Below are 21,263 nucleotides of genomic sequence, written 5' to 3'. Positions count from 1 at the left end.
AAAAAATGAAAGAAAGAAAAAATAAAGCTATGGGTGCCATCTAGCTCTAACAGATAGAAAAAACTTACTATAGGTTCCAATCTAACTCTACTAGAAATAAAAGGAAAAAGAAATATATATATGTTGGAGGTGCCTAACATTGGCTCCAACACTAAAATAAGTGGAGAGACATGTAGCTACAATATAATTAGTAATAGTAATAGGTGAGTAAGGCCATTTTTTTCTAATTTCACTAAGTAATGATTGGATACACCCAACATGCACATAACATCACACTTGTAGGTTTTACTTGTGTGTTCATTTCATGTTGTAGTTGCTTGAGGACAAGTACACACTTTAGGGATTATATCGTAAGCATCTTTAATATAAATTATATCATTTTCATTATGATAGTGAGTAGGCAAATATTGGCATAATTTTGCTTCTTTTGTTTGACTTTGATATATAATGTGATGTGATCCAATTTAACTTCATGTTTAACTTTGCATGTCCAACCTTTCAAGGGAAGAAACTTTCTGTCTTTCTACACAATGATGTTTATTTCATTTGCTATAACATAGTTATATTCATATATATATATATATACTACATCTATAGCTATAATGATAATAACTTATTCATTACAATGTGAGGCATAAATTATTATTATATACTATAGTCCACATCTTTATCTTATACACATTAATATAGTTCATGTACTTAACTTATTCTTTATGTTTTAAGTGTAGGTACATTCGACCACAACATGGGAGCTATATTGGAGCTAAATGGTGAAAGTAACAACAAGGAAACTTACATGGGGAAGTTTAGGAGAGCATAAGGAACATTTGCTGAAAAGTTGTCCAGAGACATGTGAGCTCATAGCTGAATTGAGCTACAAGATGATTTCAATTCAGCTGGGGAGCTGCACCATCATCATTAGCACTTAGGACACTTCAAATATATCCTAAGTCTATTTTCGTGAAATCGTACCTTTTCGTGAATAGTTACCAACTCAAGAGGTGCTTTTCCATAAGGAAATGCCATAATGTTCATCATGTTACAACTCACCTATGACCAGCTCACCTCTAGCTCATTCACCCTAGAACTAGTTTAAACATAAAAGGTTACCTTCCAACAATTGTGACATTTCATGAATGTTGCTGCCCATGAAGATGCCCTTTTATCAAGGTGCACGTTGGTGAAGAGTTTACATCCATTGGAGGCCTAAATCATGAAGAGACTTGAGACAAGCACCATGCCTATTCGGCCACCATCCACATGCTTTGCACATGAAGAAATTGGTGCCAAGATGAACCAAACCAATACCATTTGGCCAAAGGAGATGTATCTTCATCCTAGCCGAACCAACATGTCTTATTTGAAGGGATAACTAAACCATCACCATGCCAAGGGACTTCTCCTTTCATTTAAAGAATTATGTATTTTCAATTAAAGTCATGTACTTGCCGAATCACTAGGTGACTATTCGGCCAAGCCCTCTCATTTCCTATAAATTGATAGGCTTGTTTTCATTTGTAATCATCTCATTTCATAATATAAACAACCTTTGTGAGTTAAATCTCTCTTCAAAGTTCCTTGAGAATTTTATCGATTAAGCAAGTATATTTCTTATACTTGTGGCATCATTCCTTCACATTGATTCCTAAATTCCTAGATTTTATATCTAGTAGGTTGAAGACACCATTACCACCCCTCAAGCAAGTTTGTGAAGACTGGGGTTGTGCTCTCTAGCATAGCTTCTTCTTTGGCGTGTTTGAGATACACCATCATCACCATATTCCATACAACATCAACACCATCAACCATCTTCCATCAAGACCACCAACATCTTCATTTATAATTCCGCAACCAACTCCTTTCATCTTTTTTATTCCATTAATTATATTACTTATCCTTTCTTATATCATTTATAATTCCGCAACCAACTCTTTTCATCTCTTTTATTCCATTACTTATATTACTTATCCTTTCTTATATCATTACAAATTCCATCTCTTTATTATCTTTGTTGCAACCATACTTATAATTCAAGGGCATTACTACTTGTCATTCCTAGATCGAGACAACAATAAGGCTATCTATTCACTTTCATTGAAGAGTGTAGATGTGCCTATATTATAATGTTTTCTTTGATGTTGATACACGTTCTTTAATGTTGTCAAATATTATCGCGGCTAGTGAGAGCCAGAAATTGTATTACATCCAATTTTATTATTGTGCACATTTCTCGACACATCGATGAGTCAACAATAAGTTATTACCAACTGTCCAAAATCTTATTATGAAAAACATTGAAAATAAAAAACAATCTTAATGAAAAAGGAGTCTCAATTTAATGTGGGTTTAAACTTTTATTTTTAGGGTTTAGAATATTATATATAGGAGAAGCAGTAAAGGAATAGGAGATGAGCTTTTTAAGGTTTTACTTTATTATTTTCTTTCTTCACCCATATAATCGCCTAAAGAACTTTTGGAAGAACAACAACTGGCCATGAAGGCAAGTTACTACACCGATAGGGTGGTGGCTAGTGATCGGTGAGAGCATTAACAATAGCAATTATGAGATGAATCCGAGAAGGGGTGTTTTATTTTTGCTTATTTGAAATACTCAATTTTTGTGGACTTGTTAAACCTTGGATTCTTATATTTTTAAATCTATTTTATGAATTTAATGTTTAATTAATTTTTTCCATTAATTCAATTGGTGTTTGCCAAATTTTATTGATGCATTTAATATATAGATATATATTTTTCCGGTCATTGTATCGAGAGGTGAGTGAAATTATAAGGGGCATCAACTATTGTGAGAGCAATGTTTTAGTGTAGAGATATCTAGTTGACTAATTGTCGTAGCATACTTATTAAATTTGCATAAGTGAGTATAGAGATATAACATTGTTGTGAGTTTCTAGGTGGAGCAATCGAGAGAGGTAAACCTTCTAAATTAATGCTAGATGCATCAATCTTATTGTTATGACATCATTGGTTGCATGATTGTGTTTAACAGTATCATAATCTTTTGCTTGAATTGACCCACTGCTTTCATTGATACTACTTTGATTCTTATATATATTTTAGTTTTATATTCTTATTGCTTTGTTCACAACACCAACTTCTCAATTTATGTTATTTTGGTTAGTTAATGTTGTGATAATTCTTTGAGTAATACTAGTCTCTATGGGATACGATACTCGATTCATTGATTTGCATCCAATTTATTATTGGATACAGTAGTGTATAATTGCACTTATTTTCGCTACGTTAATGCATGCATCAATGTGCTACTCTGATAAATCTCACGAAGACCATGATACATCATATCAAATAGACCATTAGACGCCTTGCTTAGCATCTCACATTCCAACTCAACATAAGACACTCACAATCTATCTTGGAAATATTGAATACTAGTAGCATCAAAAGAAAAATTACTACTCGAACCATTTCAGAAGAACTGAATCTTTGCCCCTAATAATCGATTAGAAAGTTGCAAATCCTTTATACACTAGGATAACATCATCTAAATATACAACCCAGCAACTGAAACACCATTATCGGAAATACCAAATTTGGCAACAAAGACGGCAAATATCCCATTAACTTACGATTCAAAACATCAATAAAAAACATTGGCTTTCTCAAGATGATACTCAATTTAACAATCATATTTCTTCAAAAAATGAGTAATAATTATGGAAAACCTTTTGTGGAAACAATAATAAAAACATGCTACCAAAGGAAAATACAAACCATGATAACATACTTCGACGACTTCTACTCCATAATATCTTTAAACTTTTCATGCTAAACTTAAAGAACAATTTAAAGCTACAAATCACACTCTTCTTTGGTATGTGATAACTCCGTAAAAAGGCCATAGTTAGGGCCTTTTCACTTAAGTTATTGACTATCTAAAAGCCCATATAGGATCATATAGATGCATTTTGGGGCATATAGTTACATGTAGTGGAAATATATTTTGTCGTGGCATTTTTATTTTGAAAACGGTACTGCGTTATGGGGAAAGTGTTTTGTTTGATGATGTCCATGATTTGGGAACAAGGATAAGCAAAAGGGAATTCCCGTGACATGCTGGGACTGCTGAGCAGAATGCAAATGCCAAATCAAATGTTGTTTTGGAAGCAGAAAAGATGAAAGATGATATTTTTAAGAGCTAATTGTCCTTGTCTTCATGTGCCCTCAACTACCAATCACCTAGGAGGGGACATCTGCCACCTGGGTCGTCTGATTCTATCGGGATCATGCCCAACTGTAGGTTGATCTTGTCGAGACCATACTTAGCTGCAAGCTACCCAGGAGGGGACCATGCCCAGCTGCCCAAGAGGGGAATATTGCCACATCTGTTGACCCTCTCACATGAAAGGAACCTGATCGGGGAATCCTAGGAATTTTAACACAAATTCCTAGGTTTATTCTCCCCCTATAAATATGAGATGAAGCCACCAAAAGAAAAAGAGTTTACACACGTCGCCTTGAACTAAATTTTAGAGAGAAAAAGATCTCACATTTTTTCGTCAATCATTTTTACCGTGGTATTTCTTCATTAACAAACTGGAGGGAGTGGTGAGCTAGGCGTCTGAGAAGAGCTAACGAGCTGGGGCAGTTCGTGGTGGCCGAGAGGAGCTCCGACAGTGCACGTCAAAGGCTTTTCCTCCTTCCCTTTGTTGTTTGCTCTCTTTCATCTTATTTGGGTTGTATGGAACGAATTAATTTCATGCCTTGTTTCTTGGAATATTCGAACCCCACCATGAACTAGTCTTATTCGAGAGAAACTAGGGAGGATCCACATAAGCAAGGGGTTCTAGGTAGTAACTGAGAATAATCCAACCTTAGACATAAGGTTATGATTTCAATCGACTAAAAGGAGTTATGCTCGGTCGAGAGGTTTGAAGTTAGTGCTTCCGTTGAAAGGTATTGTTGTGACATATCCTATTATCTGAACCAATAGGATCCCTGCACTTGCTAACGTCAAAAGGTTTTGCCATGGCATCTTGAACCTATCCAGTCCCATGACTAGAGATAGCATAGGGAACCATTAGTAAACTTTTTTAGGCAAATAAGGCATAGAAGTAAGACCATACTGGGAAGTAGACTTAAGTTTCCAAAGTGACTCCTATCATTCATTCCCGTATTAGCTTGTTGTGTGAGGAGTCTAAAGTCATTATAGTAAAATCCAATGTTTACATTTAGTTTTGCCTTTACATTTTCAATTAATTCCACTACACTCAATTTAATTTTTCCAAGACATTGCCATCCACTTTGCCATGACATTTCCATTTGCTACCATATTCCATTACACTATCATTCCATTCCCACCAACATCCATTTTATTTTTCCATAGCGTTCTCATTTGTAAATACCATTACTAACTATACTTAGGTGAAATAGTAAATTGCTTTGATTGAACTTATAAATTTCCTCCAATCCCTGTGGATACGATACTTACTCATCACTGTATTACTTGTTCAATTGTGTATACTTGAACATATTTTTGCAACCATATTTAGTAGTCACAATTCACGGACAAGTTTTTGGTGTCGTTGTCGTGGATTGGCAACTGAAAGTTATATAGTTTTTTCATAGAATTTTTATTCTACATTTACATTTTTTTTAGTTTTACTTGTTATTTTCCTTATATTTTTCAGTTTTTTCTTGATGTATGACCAGAAGACACTTTGACGAGCCATTAGACCAATTTAACCTGAGATTGAGAAGTTGTTTAGGCAAATAAGATGTGCTCAACGTGTAAATATGTATCAAATTGGAAATCAAGGTATTGGTCATGAGGAAGATCAGAATGTCGAGGCAATTCCGAATGCTAGGAATACAGCCAGACCTTGTGTCATTCGTGATCACTTAAATCCTATCTTAGATGACTTAAATCCAGGAATTATGGCACCTGAGATTCATGCAGCCCATTTTGAGCTCAAACCTCTCATGTTCAATATGCTAAATTCCATAGGGTAATTTGGGGGCATGCCAAAAGAAGATGCCATACAACATATTCGTAACTTCTTGGAGGTGTACGATTCTTTCCAACAACAAGGAGTGCATGAAGATGTACTAAAGTTAAAGTTATTTTCATATTCTCTACGTTATCGAGTAAGGGCTTGGTTGAATGGTGATCCAGCGAATTCAATGGAGTCTTGGATTGATTTGTGCAAAAAATATTTGCTATGGTATAATCCACTGATCATGAACATTCAACTGAGGAACGACATCACTTCTTTTCGTCAAGCTGATGACAAATCAATGTATGAATGTTGGGATTGGTATAAATGATTACTTCACAAATGTTCAAATCATGGTTTTCAAGATTGGACTCAAGTGGTAATGTTTTATAATGGAGTAAATGCGCCCACGAGGATGATGCTAGATGCCTCAGTAAATTGGACATTGCTTGATAAATCACCTGCAGAGGCATTCAACATTCTCGATAGGATTTCCAACAATGATTTTCAATTCCCATCTACAAGGTTTGGAATTGGGCGAAAATCACATGGAGCATCGAGTTAGACACTAAGGATTTTGTGTCCACCCAACTTGCTGCTATCACCAATATGCTAAAGAATTTGCAAAGACCAAGTGAGGTGAAAGAAGTGAAGGCAACTAATTCAACATGTTTATTATTCCATGGCAATCACCATGTGAGTGAGGGCCCGACCAATCAGGAATCCATCAATTAAATAGGAAACTATAATCGAAGCAATAACAACCCTTATTCTAACACATATAATCCTGGATAGCATCAACATCCAAACTTCTTATGGGGAAATCAATTAACCATCAATACTCATCAGCCCGTTTGGTAGTAGAATTTTAATGACTCCCAAGGTTTTCAAATGAATATGTCATGGCATAATTCTAATAAGGGAGTGTCATCTTCATCCAACACAAGTTCTTTGGAGCCCATAATGTAAGAGTTTATAACAACCACGAAGATCATGCTGCAAGACCATGCAACCTCTATAAAAAAACCAAGGAGCTTTGCCTTAAATCCATAACTCATCTCTGAGGGTGTTGGAGAGTCAAGTTGGTCAAATTGTTGTGACATTACAAGAATGTCAACCAGGTCGTCTGCTGAGTGACACTAAAGTCACGAAACCTAATGGTAAAGAGAAATGAAGTGTACTCACTCTAAGGAGTGGCACCCAAATCAATGTGCAAGATAAGTTTGGGGGAAGACCAAAGAATGATTTACCCCTGTAACCGTGCAAGCTGAGTGTGACATGCCAGAAGAGATATAAGTGAAAGAGGATAAGGATGAGGGTTCATCTAGTAAAGTAACTAAGGGAGTAAACAAAAATTCCACGAAAAATGTTATTCCCGCCCCTTCATTAAAGGAAGTCAGACCCCTACCTCCTATCCCACAAATATTGAAGAAGCATAATGATGACATTCCATTCAAGAAGTTTGTTGACATTCTGGACCAACTCCACATCAATGTTCCTTTTCTTGAAGCTATAGAACAAAAACCTACATATTGTAAATTCCTCAATGAGATTGTTACGAAGAAAAGAAAAACCAAGAAGTACAAAACAGTTGGCACAACAAAAGCATACTGCTCTGACTTAAGCAAGTTGCTGACAAAGTGAAAAGATCCAGGCATCTTTATCATTTCATGTTCGATAGGAGAAAATTATGTTAGGAAGGCACTATATGACCTTGGCTCAAGCGTGAACTTAATGCCTAAGTCAATCTTCGTGAAGATTGGAATAGGAAATGCAAGACCCACATCTGTTATCTTGCAACTAGTTGACCTCTCCCATGTTCGTCCCGAGGGGCGAGTCGAGGATGTCATTGTAAAGGTGGACAAATTTGTGTTTCCAGTAGACTTTCTTATACTGGATTACGAGGTTCAAGCCACAACTCCCATATTTTGGGGAGACCCTTCCTAGCTACCGGGCGTATTCTTATCGATTGTGAGAATGGTGAGCTTACCATGAGAGTGTCCGACCAATGTGTCACTGTTAATGTTTTCCGTACTCTCAAGTACATGGATGAGTCTGAAGAATGCCAAAGCATTTTCGAAGCGGATTCATTGATAGTAGGAGAAGCTAATCAATTTTACCATGACAGTTTCATTCAACTGGAAAATTATGAGAGGTTTATTGAAGAAGAAAGTGTCGTGGAGCCCAATAACTTTTCTTTGGAGGAGCAGCAGGCTAGCTTTCTCATAGCTAGCCCAGGTACACATTTTGATCCTATTGATTTCGATGAGTTTGTTCCTCCTAAGCCTTCATTACATCATGCACCTACCCTAAAGTTAAAGAATTTGCCATATCATCTTAAATATGCTTATCTGGGTAGTAATAAAACTTTACCAGTTATTATTTCCTCTGACCTTACCCCTAACCAAGAATGTAGTTTGCAAAGTATTTTGTCACAACATAAGAAAACGTTAAGATGGACTATGGCGGATCTGAAGCGGATAAGTCCCACCATTTTCATGCACAAAATCCCGCTGGAAGAATGCAATGGTAAATCCATATAGCCAAAAAGAAGACTAAACCCAATCATGAAGAAAGTTATGATGATAGAAATCCTCAAATGTCTTGATGCTGGAGTGATTTACCATATCTCTAACAGTTCTTGGGTGAGTCACATCCAATACGTACCAAAGAAGAGAGGCACGACCGTGGAGACAAGTGAATACAATGAGTTATTGCCAACACTTACTGTCACCGAGTGCAAAATATGCATGGACTATCGCAAGTTAAACAAGGCCACCAAAAAAGACCACTTTCATTTGCCCTTGATCGATCAAATGCTGGATCGACTAGCTGACAAGGCATTTTACTGCTTCTTGGATGGATACTCAGGGTATAATTAAATTTCCATCTCACTAGGGGCCAAGAGAAGACTATGTTCATGTGTCCCTATGGCACTTATGCTTTCCAGAGAATGCCTTTTGGACTCTGTAGTGCCCCGACAACCTTTCAACGCTACATGCAAACTATATTTTCTGACATGGTTGAGGATTTTCTATAAATCTTTATAGATGACTTCTCCATTTCTATAGATGACTTTGAGAAATGTCTCGACAATCTGGAAAAGGTACTCAAGAGATGTAAAGAGACTGATCTCGTGTTGAATTGGGAAAAGTGTCACTTCATGGTGAACGAATGCTTTGTGCTAGGCCATAAGATCTCTCATAAGGGCATTGAAGTGGACAAAGCCAAAATCGAGGTGATCATGAAGCTACCCCGAACAACTTCTATCAAGGGCATTAGGATTTTCCTTGGATATACTGGGTTTTATAGAAGTTTCATCAAGGACTTCTCCATGATATCCCAGCCCTTATGCATCATGCTTCAATAAAATTAGCCCTTTGTGTTCGATAAAAATTATCATGGTGCATTCACCGAGCTAAAACAAAGACTTATCTCTATACCCATCGTGGTTCCCCCAATTGGACGTCACCATTCGAGTTGATGTGTGATGCGAGCGATTTTACCATGGGAGATGTTCTTGGGCAATGCAGAGGTAAAATTTTCCATGTTATATATTATGCTAGTCGTACCTTGAATGAAGCAAAATTGAACTATTCTACCACTAAAAAGGAATTACATGCCATGGTATTTGCATTTGACAAGTTTAGGCCATACTTGTTACGCTCCAAATCCATTGTTCACACTGATCACTCATCTATAAAATACTTAGTGAACAAGAAAGATGCCAAGCCTAGACTAATTAGGTGGATATTACTACTACAAGAATTTGACTTAGAGGTGATAGATAGAAAAGGTACTGAAAACCAGTTTGCAGATCATTTATCTAGGCTAGAGAACAATTATAAATGCCATGACATGTTAGATATTCAAGAAGAATTCCCTTATGAGAAAATTTATATGCCACGACAATTCTGTGATACGCTAACATAGCCAATTTTCTTGTTAGTGGTATTTTGCCTTATGAATTGAACATCCAGGGCATGACGAAGTTCAAGCATAATGCCAAGTTCTAATTTTGGGATAAGCCATATTTATTCAATCAATACGTCGATCAAATAATTTGACGTTGTGTCCCTGAGGGGAGCAAAGAGACATTCTACACCATTCCACACAACCCCCTGCGGAGGACATTTCAGAGGTGTGAGGAATGTTGTTAAGGTCCTCCAATTAGGCTTTTATTGGTCGTCATTGTTCAAAGATGCTCATGAGTTTGGTAAAGTTTATGATAGATGCCAACGCACTGGGAACATTTCCGAGCGACATGAAATGCCATTGCAAAACATTATAGAAATCAAGCTCTTTGACGTCTGGGGCATTGACTTCATGGGACCATTCCCATCTTCTTTTGGAGACTTGTATATATTACTTGCTGTGGACTATGTATCTAAGTGGGTTAAAGCAATTTCTACACCGAGGAATGACTCAAAAACCATGCCCAAGTTCCTTCACAATAACATCTTTACCTGATTTGGAGCACCTAGAGCCATCATCGGTGACGAGGACACTCATTTTGATAACAACCTAATTGGCAAGGCATTATAAAAATATGGAGTATGACATAAAATTGTCACGGTATATCACCCACAAACTAGACAGATTAAGCAAATCCTAGAGAATGTGGTGAATCCTATAAGGAATGATTGGTCCCCAAAGTTGAACAAAGCACTCTGGGCTTATTGGACGGCATTCAAAAAACCTTTGGGAATATTTCCTTTGAAGATGATATATAGGAAAGCATTCCACCTACCTGTAGAATTAGAGCATAAAGGCATATTGGGCTATCAATAAGTTAAACTTTGATGCACAATTAGCTGGAGAGCAACGATTACTCGATCTAAATGAAATAGAAGAATTTCGAGCATAAGCATATGAAAATTAAAAGATTTAAAAAGTAAAAAAAAGAAGTGACATGGTCGAATGCTTTTGCCAAGGCATTTTCATATTGGCCAACAGGTACTCCTTTTTAATTTGAGGCTGAAGTTCTTTCCCGGAAAACTGAAGTCACAATGGTTCGGACCTTTTGATGTACACCGTGTCTACCCTCATATCGCTGTTGATATCAAGAATATAGATGATGGGAGAATTTTCAAAGTTAACGATTAGCGTCTGAAGGCTTATCAAGGAGCTCCACCCTTGCATGACAAATCAACACTCTTCTTGCACGATGCCGGAATCTGCTAAGCATTTTGAATATGCCATGACATTTTAAATTTACTCCTGTGTATAAATAAATGTTTATTTTACTATATTTTACTTTTTATCCAGTTATTTTAGGATTAATTAAAGTTAATTTGAATTTTTTAGGACCCACGCAGTAGGCATGTGCTCGCGTGTTGTGAGTACTATAAAATATACGCAAATAATATGCAAGTATACACAATCGCTCAAGTAATATAATAATGAGTGAGTATCGTCTCCACAGGGATTGGGTGAAATCACAAAAGTCTAACCAAAGGAATACACTAAATTATCTAAGTATAGTTAGTCTTGATATATACAAATGTCACGGCAATGGATATGTGTATGCTGGTGGATGTGGATTGATGGTGTGATGGTGTAGCAAATGGAAATGCAGTGGCAATGATGGATGTTTAATGTTGAGTATGGTTAAATGTTGAGGCAATGAGAAATGGTAAAAACAATAAATAAAAAGATAAACAAAATAAGAAGAAAATAATCCTCACGTGACAAGCTTCCAATGAAATGAATGGTAAGGATTGGTCTAAGGTTGCTAAACTTATTTCTCAAGTATATTTAAGCTATCTTGTCTTTACTTACTCGACAGGGCTTTCCTACGGTGTTCAAAAGAACCTAACAGAATAGGATGCCAAGGCATCTGCTCTCACTCAACGATGTTGGACATCTTACCCTATTGATAAAGACACCCTTTTTAGTCGTTGAAATCCTATCCCAGTCTCTTCCGAGATCTAAGGGATTAAGTTATAATATTCCTAGGCCGGTTAAAAGCCCCTTGAAAATACCATAACCCATTGCTTATGAGGATCTTATCTTGCGTTTCTTCCGAATACTTACAAGTATTTTTAGTTTAGGATTCTACCGAATACCTAACCTTCATCTAAGAGATGGACATTTCCATGCCTCTTACAAGCCTAGATGGTGAAGCATTCATAAGCAAAGCAAATAAAGAACCAAAATAAACTTGAATATACTATTGAAAATAAAGTTCAAACAACCATTCAACCAACCACCACCAAATAAGTTAGTTCATGGTGGGGTTCGAAATATCCAAACACAAAGTCATGAAAATATTCGTTCCAACAACCCACAAAATAATATAAAAATAGCAGCAAAAAGGGAAGGAGAAGAAGCCTTCAACGCGCCACCGGAGGTCTCCTCTCGGCCACCACGAACCACCTAGCTCGCTAGCTCCTTTCGGCGCCTAGCTTGCCACTGCTTGGAGCTTTATCAATGGAGGAATATTCCAAGGAAAAAGAAAGGAAAAAGAGAAAATAAAAATCTGAATTTTCTGCTCTATGCGTGTGCTCACCGTCCTCTCCTTTCTTCTCTCTCATGAGGTGTCATATATAATAAAAATATCTAGGGGTAATGATGAGGTTGTTGGGTGCAAAATACCCCTCATAACCCTAGAATCACATTTTATTCATGAACCTTATCCTCCAAGTGGCAGTGGTCCTTTGGCAGCTCTGGCAGGTGGTTACAACAGTCATTTACGTGTAGAGACAGCTGTCTAGTGCCAGCTATCCTTATGCAGAAATATCTTTTCGTCTTTTTCTGCGCCAGAAATGCCAAAGCATTTCAATCTGCTTTAGCAACATGTGATGCTGAGGCATTACTTCCCAAAGAATACTTTTTCTTGCTATTCCCTGCACACCATAGACAAACTGCACCTTTCCCTCAAACAACATCATTAAAAAATAAAATAGCACAACCACCGCAAATGCAACTATATGCAACTACATGATTCTAAAATGACTAAAATGAGCTTTTAAACAAACAATAACTTAAGTGAAAAAGGCTTTAAAATTAGCCTTTTTAGGAAGTTAACACACCCCCAAACTTAAGCTATTGCTTGTCCTCAAGCAATGGATAGCAGTTACATAAGCATAATGTCATGGCAAAGTTCGATAGTAAGATAGTAGGACAAAATTGAATTTCAACCCTCAGAACGATAGGCTTCAACATGCTAGACTTATCAAGAATTCAAGTACTTTTCCCTAGGTCAAAATCCTTTGTGGTAGTGTGTGTGCGTGATTGTATCCAATCTATACTTAGCGAATTTAGACAATTTCTAATCAAGTCCCCTAGTTTTTGTCAAGGCATTTACTTATCATTAAGCACATTTTTACTCCCTTTTTTTTTAACTGTTACGAAGGGAGTCAGCTCATCACACCTACTCTCCCACACTTTAGATGAAAGGGAGCATACCTTCCATCCCCGAGCTAGTTAAGTAGAGTCATCCCGTGACTTCTTTCATTCACTCATATGCACAAGGCTTCCATTTATTAAAGAAAGTTCCAGGAAATGCCATGGCAAAGAGGAGTGTCCCTCTACAGCTATGCTTAAGCATTTATTCACAGTTTCATTTCTAAGGGAGTTTGTTTTTGATTTTTCTTTTAAACACCATACTATATTTTAATTCCAAGACTAACTAAAGTTCCTTCATAAAAATTTCCTAAATTTTCTAAGTATAGAGAACATACAAATCGTGTAAATATTTTTCACAAAGCATCAAGCCCTAGAGTGAGTTCTATCATTCTCAACAGTCATTTACATTCAGATTCTAGCCTAACAAAATTATCATCATCGGGTATCCTCAAAACATTTCATCTAACTGTCCTACCTTTTACTGATGCCATGGCATAATACTATGCTAATGCTATCATGCATATAACCTACCAAGAACAATACCTCCCCCAAACTTAAGGGAAGCATTATCCTCAATGCTTGAAAGAGAACTAAACTAACTATAAACTATATGTTATGCAATGAAATGCAACTAAATGAAAATGGATGCAAGAGAGGTACCTCAATGTTTACGTGGTGGTGCTTTGGAGGTGCTAGCAGCTCCTCGTCGGGTGCGCTTTCAGATAGGTGCTGGGCTGGACTTGGAAGAAGTGGAGTAATAGTGCGTAATGCGTCCAGCCGTGGTCTTGGTGCGGCGACCACTACGTTGTGCATGAGAAGAATTGGCTATTGGGACGGGGCTGGGTGTTTCTTCGACAGGGACAGTGGGCGGATATTCAAGAGTCTCAGACCGGTGTGTATCAGGAGTAGGGTCAGCAGCAGGAGGATCAGGTGCATCGTGCTCAGGCTCTGGAGATGCCTCGGCATTGAATGCCGGCAGAATTTCGTCTGGGAATCCAGGAAAACTCTGTTGTCCATGGGGAATGATTTCTTGAAAGAATGATTCCACCACAGCATCTCTATGCTTCACATATTCAAAGAAGTTACGGATGTCACCGTGTAAAGCATGCATTTGAGCTTGAGTCTGCGTCACAGCTTCCTCGAGAGCAAGTAACCTTGCCTCGGCATTCGATTCTGTAGCACCTGCAGATTGCTCATGAACAGGGTCGTTAGACTTGGGATTTTCAATTCCCAACAACAGTGGAATTCTAGCCCTAGTGATGCCCGATAATCCAAGTAAAATTTCATCAAAAGCATTTTCCTCAACCTTTTTCTTACGACATAAAGCGGTAATTAAATTAGGAAACACCAAAGCACTTGCCTTTTTACCCAAATAGTCGTGAACTTGCTGAACAATGATACGACCCACATCGATCGGTCGGGATACCATTATAGAATGTAAAAGCAGTAAGCGTGAAAGTGATACCGTAGTGTTGTGGGAGGTGGGCATGAGTTTCTGCTTGAGAAAGTGATTCCATAATTTGGCACGCGGCTGAAGACGTTCCCGGTTGACCGAGTATCGGCTCGTCTAGCGACCATTCCACTCAGTGTTTTCGAAACAAAGGTCCTCCAAGACCCCATCGTATGTGTTGTTATCGGCTTCCTCTTCGAACGTGGCATGGTTATCCACAACATCCTACAAATGAAAATAACGATTAATAGCAGTGGATGTAAAACGGATTTGCTTACCTCGAACGAAGATGGAGTGTTGATTGGGCTTGGAAATATTCATATAGAACTCCTTAACTAATGAGGGGTTCACCGAACCAGGATGACGGGCAAACTTCTGCCACTTGAGTGGCATCACAATGTCCATAATTTCGGGTCCAAAACCACCATCGGTTTCCTCGGTAAAAATAAATCCCAACTCAAAAAAGAGTTTTCGGTTCTTGAAGTTTTGGAACCGAGCCTTGGCCTCATCATTCTCAAACTGTTGCCAAACGGTCGTGTCGGTTGGAGCCGGTCTTGAGCGCACCATTTTCAGTGTTTTTGAAGTAAGAAAAATGAAAAAGGAAGAAGCTTTTGAAAGCTTTAAAAACTTGGATGTATTTCGGCTATGGAGATAATAAGGAGAAGATGAGTAAAAGAGAGAAAAGTATAAGTTAACATGAAAAAGAAAAATGATAAGAAAGAGAAAAAAAAGTTAAAAATTTGGGAGAGGGGTGAGGACGGTTAAGAGAGAAATTAGTGGGTGGGGTGTGCGTGTGGGGAAGGAAAACTGCCAAAAAGCAATGATGTGATGGGACAAAACTGTGGAAAGAAAGTAAATGTCAGAAATTAATTAAATAAAAGAAACAAATCAAAAGAATATTTCTCCAAGTATGCTTTGTCCTTTCCTCCCTTTGGTAACCGCTCCTTGTACGGTTTGCAGCAATGTGGTCCCTACAAATCATATCAAAAATTAATTACAAAATAAATAAACTAAAGAAAAAACTTGAATGTTAAATTTTATTATGCACGGACAAACTCAATGCCGAGGCATAGAATTTTGGTTCTCCTCTAAGCACGCTTCAGTATCGCCAACAGCTCCATGGGGATAGACTAATTCACCTCAAATGGCCCTGACCATCGAGATTTTAGCTTCCCAGGAAAGCGTTTAAGTCTGAGTTGTAAAGCAAGACTTGTTGCCCCACATGAAAATCCGTGGCATCAGTTTTTGGTCATGCCACTTCTTGTTTTCTCCTTGTATATCCGAGCATTCTCATATGCTTGTGCTCTAAACTCTTCCATTTCATCCCATATACTAGCTTGAAGGGTGCCATCCCAAAGGAGTTTTGAATCTGTTCTGTACGCCCAAAGTTCTTCATCCAACTTGACGATCAATCCTTTCGCTTTGGGTTCACCCTTTCTCTAAAATCTGCTTGATCTCTCGATTAGATATCTCAGCTTGGGCCATTTGTCTGCGGATGATGCCATGGCAATCTGTGTCGAACTCCATATCTCAGCAATGCCTTGGCAATCAACTTGTTATCAAAATGGGTTCCTTCATCACTGATGATAGCATGAGGTACTCCAAACCGAGTGAAAATATACTTGTGCAAAAACTTGAGTACGGTCTTAGAGTCATTCCTTGAAGTTGCTATTGCTTCCACCCACTTTGACACATAATCCACAGCAAGCAATATATATAATTTCCTTTAGAAGATGGGAATGGTCCCATGAAGTCGATGCCCCACACATCAAACAGCTCTATCTCCAAAATATTTTGCAGCGGCATCTCATGTCGTCTGGAGATGTTTCCCAGTCCGTTGGCATCGATCACATCCTTTGTAAAATGCTTGGGCATCTCTAAACAAGTTGGCCAGTAAAAGCCTGATTGCAGGACCTTAGCAGCAGTCCTTGCTCCACCAAAATGGCCTCCACTTGGGGCTGAATGACAATGGTAAAAAATATCACTTTGCTCCTCTTCAGGTACACATCGTCTAATGAGCTGATCGGCACAATGTTTGAACAGATATGGCTCATCCCAAAAATAGTGCCTTGCATCGTGCTTGAACTTCTTTTTAGCCTGACTATTCAAATCAAAAGGCACAATTCCACTAACAAGAAAATTAACAAGGTCAGCGTACCACGGGTTTGCTGCAGCATATAAAATTTTCTCATCAGGAAATTCCTCTTGGATATCTACAGTGTCATGGCATTCAGAATTGTTCTCTAGCCTAGATAAGTGATCAGCAACTTGATTTTTAGTTCCTTTTCTATCTACCACTCTAAGTCAATTCTTGCAAAAGCAAGATCCACCTAATAAGTCTAGGCTTGGCATCCTTTTTGTTCACTAAGTATTTTATAGCCGAATGATCAGTGTGAACAATAACTTTAGTGCCTATTAGGTAAGGTCTAAATTTATCAAAAGCAAATACCACGACAAGTAATTCTTTCTCAGTGGTGGTGTAGTTCAATTGTGCTTCATTTAAAGTGTGGCTAGAGTAATAAATAACATGAAAGATTTTACCTCGGTGTTGCCCCAAAATAGCTCCTACGGCATAATCGCTTGAATCACACATCAGCTCAAATCGTGATGTCCAGTCGGGAGGGACTACAATGGGTGTCGAGATCAGTTGTCGTTTCAGCTCAGTAAATGCGCCGAGGCATAATTCGTCAAACACAAAGGGTTGGTTTTGTTGAAGCAATGTGCACAAGGGTTTAGAAAGCTTGGAGAAGTCTTTGATAAACCTTCTATAGAATCCAGCATGTCCAAGAAAACTTCTTATTCCCTTGACCGAAGTTGGTGGTGGCAACTTTTCAATCACTTCAATTTTCGCCTTGCCTACCTCAATACCCTTGTGTGAAATTTTATGGCCTAATACAATGCCTTCAGTCACCATGAAGTGACATTTTTCCCAGTTTAAGACCAACTCAGCCTCCTCACATCTCTTGAGAACTTTTTCTAAATTGCCGAGGCATCGTTCAAAGTCGTCCCCACAAACAAAAAAGTCGTCCATGAAGATCTCCAGAAAATCCTCAACCATATCTGAAAATATAGCTAGCATACAGCGCTGAAACGTTGTCGGGGCATTAAAGAGTCCAAAAGGCATCCTCCTAAAGGAAAAAGTGCCATAGGGACATGTAAATGTAGTCTTCTCCTGGTCCTCTGGTGCGATGGCAATTTGATTGTACCCCGAGTACCCATCCAAAAAGCAATAGAATCCTTTGCCGGCCAATCGATCCAACATTTGGTCTATGAAAGGTAGAGGAAAGTGATCCTTCTTCGTAGCTTTGTTGAGTTTTCTATAGTCCATACATATCCTCCATCCGGTCACAGTGCGAGTGGGTAATAGCTCATTATCCTCATTCGTAACCACCGTCGTGCCTCTTTTCTTCGGAAAACATTGGACAAGGCTCACCCAGGAGCTATTGGAGATAGGGTAGATCACTCCAGCATCAAGCCATTTCAGAATTTCTTTCATCACCACTTGCTTCATAACAAGGTTGAGTCTTCTTTGTGGTTCAATTGAATTGTCGTGGTAATCTTCTAGCAGAATCTTGTGCATGCAGATCGTGGGACTAATGCCTTTCAAATCGGCCATAGTCTAACCAATTGCTTTCTTATGCTGCATCAAAACACTTAACAAACTTTGCTCTTGGTTAGCAGTAAGGTTAGCGGAAATAATCACCGGTAAAGTCTCATCGCTACCTAAGTAAACATATTTAAGATGCCCTGGCAAAGTCTTAAGCTCTAGATTGGGTGCATGCAATAATGAAGGCTTAGGAGAAATGAATTGTGTGTCTGGCAAAGATGTTCAGTCTCTTCTTCAATCACTGAGTTCAATTCATAAATGCCTTGGCATTCTTCAGTGTCATCAACATATTTGAGCGTTCTAAAAACATTGACAGTCACACACTGATCAGCCACTCTCATGGTGAGTTCACCTTTTTCACAGTCTATCAAGATACGTCCAGTGGCTAGGAAAGGTCTTCCCAGAATGATTGGTGCCTTGGTATCAACTTCGCAGTCCAGAATTAAGAAGTCGACTGGAAACACAAACTTGTCCACCTTATTATGACATCCTCGACTTCTCCTTCAGGTTTAACATGGGATTTGTCGGCAAGTTGTAAAATAATTGAGGTGGGTCTTGCATCTCCTATGCCAAGCTTCAAGAATATCGATTTCGGCATTAAGTTGACACTTGAACCAAGATCACATAAAGCCTTTCCAACGAAATTAGCTCCAATTGAACAAGGAATAATGAAGCTGCCCGGATCATTTCTCTTTGGCGGCAACTTACTCAATGAAGAACAAAATTCTGTTGCCGTGGCAACAGTCTCTACTTTCCTCTTATTGGTACAGATGTCCTTCAAAAATTTTGCATACATCGGCATCTGTTCAACAGCTTCCAAGAGAGGTATATTGATATGGAGCTGATCAAGAATGTCTATGAACTTCTTGAACTAAACTTCATCATTATGCTTCTTCAGTCTTTGCGGGAAGGGTGGGGGAGGTCTAGCTTCCTTAGCTGTAGGAATAGAATTTTCTTTTGCCTTGGCATCAGAATCTGGTACCTTGGCAGAATCCTCCTCCTTTTCCTTCTCAGAAACTCTATCATCTTGTAATTCAGCTTCAGTAGTGGGATTAGAATCATCTTGTTGTGGCCCACTATCTTTGACTTGTCGATTGATTTGTGTTCCACTCCTAAGAGTTAACACATTACAGTGCTCTTTTCCAGGCCCTTTAGTGACTTCAGTATCACTTGGAAAACGTCCTTGCTGACGTCTTGCAATGCCGTAGCAATGACCAACTTGACCTTCCAAAGCTCTCAGAGACGAGCTATAGCTTTGAAGTAAGGCGCCTTGACTATGAAGTAAAGCTCCTTGAATCTTAATTGAAGTAGAATGGTCTTGCAGCATTGTCTTCGTAGTAGATATGATTCTTGAATTGTAGCTTCTAAGGAAACTTATGCTCGTGAAGATGAAGCTCCTTTGTTAGTATTATGCCATGGCATAGCATTGGTAACTTTGAGGCTCATTGTGATTCTGCTGCCTAGTAGGTTGATTAGCATTGTGGGCTCCTTGATTTCCCCATGAAAAATTAGGATGCTGACGCCATCCAGCATTATAAGTGTTTGAGTAAGGATTTTTGCTGCCTCGATTATAATTGCCTACAAAATTGATGGACTCATGGTTGGTTGGGCATTCGCTCTCGTGATGATTGCCTTGGCATAACAGACATGCCAGATTAGTTGTTTTCACTTCCTTCACATCAGTGGAACATTGTAAGTTCTTCAACATATTAGTAATAGCGGAGAGTTGAGCGGACACTGAATCTTTGGCTTCTAACTCGAATGCTCCAGGTGCTCTCCTCCCACTCCCAAGTCTTGAGGAAGGAAATTGATAATCATTGTCAGCAATTCTGTCCAAGATAGCAAACGTCTCCGTAGGTGATTTGTCCAGCAATGTCCCATTTGCCGAGGCATCCAGTAACATCCTTGTGGGTGCATTGACTCCATTATAGAACATGACTACTTGAGTCCAATCATGAAAACCATGATTTGAACACTTTCGAAGCAAACTCTTGTAACGATCCCAACACTCATACATGGATTCATCGTCGCCCTAGCGAAAAGATGATATTTCATTCCTTAGTTGCGTATTCATATTCGGTGGGTTGTACCTCAATAAAAAACTCTTGTAAAGATCGGCCCATGATTCCATCGAACCAGCTGGTACACCACTCAACCAAGCTCTTGCTCGGTCACGCAATGAATACGAAAAAAGCTTTAATTTCAGAAAATCCTCATGCACTCCTTCTTGGCGGAAAGAATCACAAACTTCCAGAAAATTGCGAATGTGCTGCCTGGCATCTTCAGTTGGCATACCCCCAAATTGCCCAATGGAATTCAACATGTTGAACATGACTGGTTTCAGCTCGAAATGTGCAGCTTGAATTTCGGGTTCCACAATCCCAGGATTCAGATCATCCAGCATCGGATTTAAATGATCTCGAATAACACGAGGCCTGATAGCAGGTTCATCATTGTTTAATGTCGCGGCATTAAGATTTCCGTCATCTTAACCAATGCCTTGGTTTCCAATCTGATACATATTTCCTTGAGCACGTCTTCTTCTTCTAAAGAGTCTTTCAATCTCAGGTTCTATTGGTTCCAAAGGCTCTTCAGAATTTCTTCTAGGCATACACTAAGTAAACCTGAAAAATAAAACAAAAAAATATCAAGTAAACTATACAAAAATAAAAATGCAAAACAAAATAAAATGCTCTGGCAAAACTAAATAACTTCAGGCTGCCAATCCCCGGCAACGGCGCCAAAAACTTGCTCGCTTGTTGTGAGTACTATAAAATATACGCAAATAATGTGCAAGTATACACAATCGCTCAAGTAATATAATGATGAGTGAGTATCATCTCCACAGGGATTGGGTGAAATCACAAAAGTCTAACCAAAG

General features: G+C 38.5%; 1 pseudogene; it reads left to right on the top strand.

Annotated features, from left to right (window-relative positions):
* The window catches only part of LOC120158695, a 33,102-nt pseudogene extending 25,180 nt beyond the window's left edge, over positions 1 to 7,922 (top strand).
* Positions 7,923 to 21,263: the final 13,341 nt, after the last annotated feature.

Source organism: Hibiscus syriacus, unplaced genomic scaffold, assembly GCF_006381635.1.
Source record: "Hibiscus syriacus cultivar Baekdansim isolate YM2019G1 unplaced genomic scaffold, ASM638163v2 tig00111330_pilon, whole genome shotgun sequence".
Taxonomy (NCBI): domain Eukaryota; kingdom Viridiplantae; phylum Streptophyta; class Magnoliopsida; order Malvales; family Malvaceae; genus Hibiscus; species Hibiscus syriacus.
The sequence above is the reverse complement of the archived record's forward strand: the minus strand, read 5'-3'. Positions and strand labels throughout refer to the sequence as shown.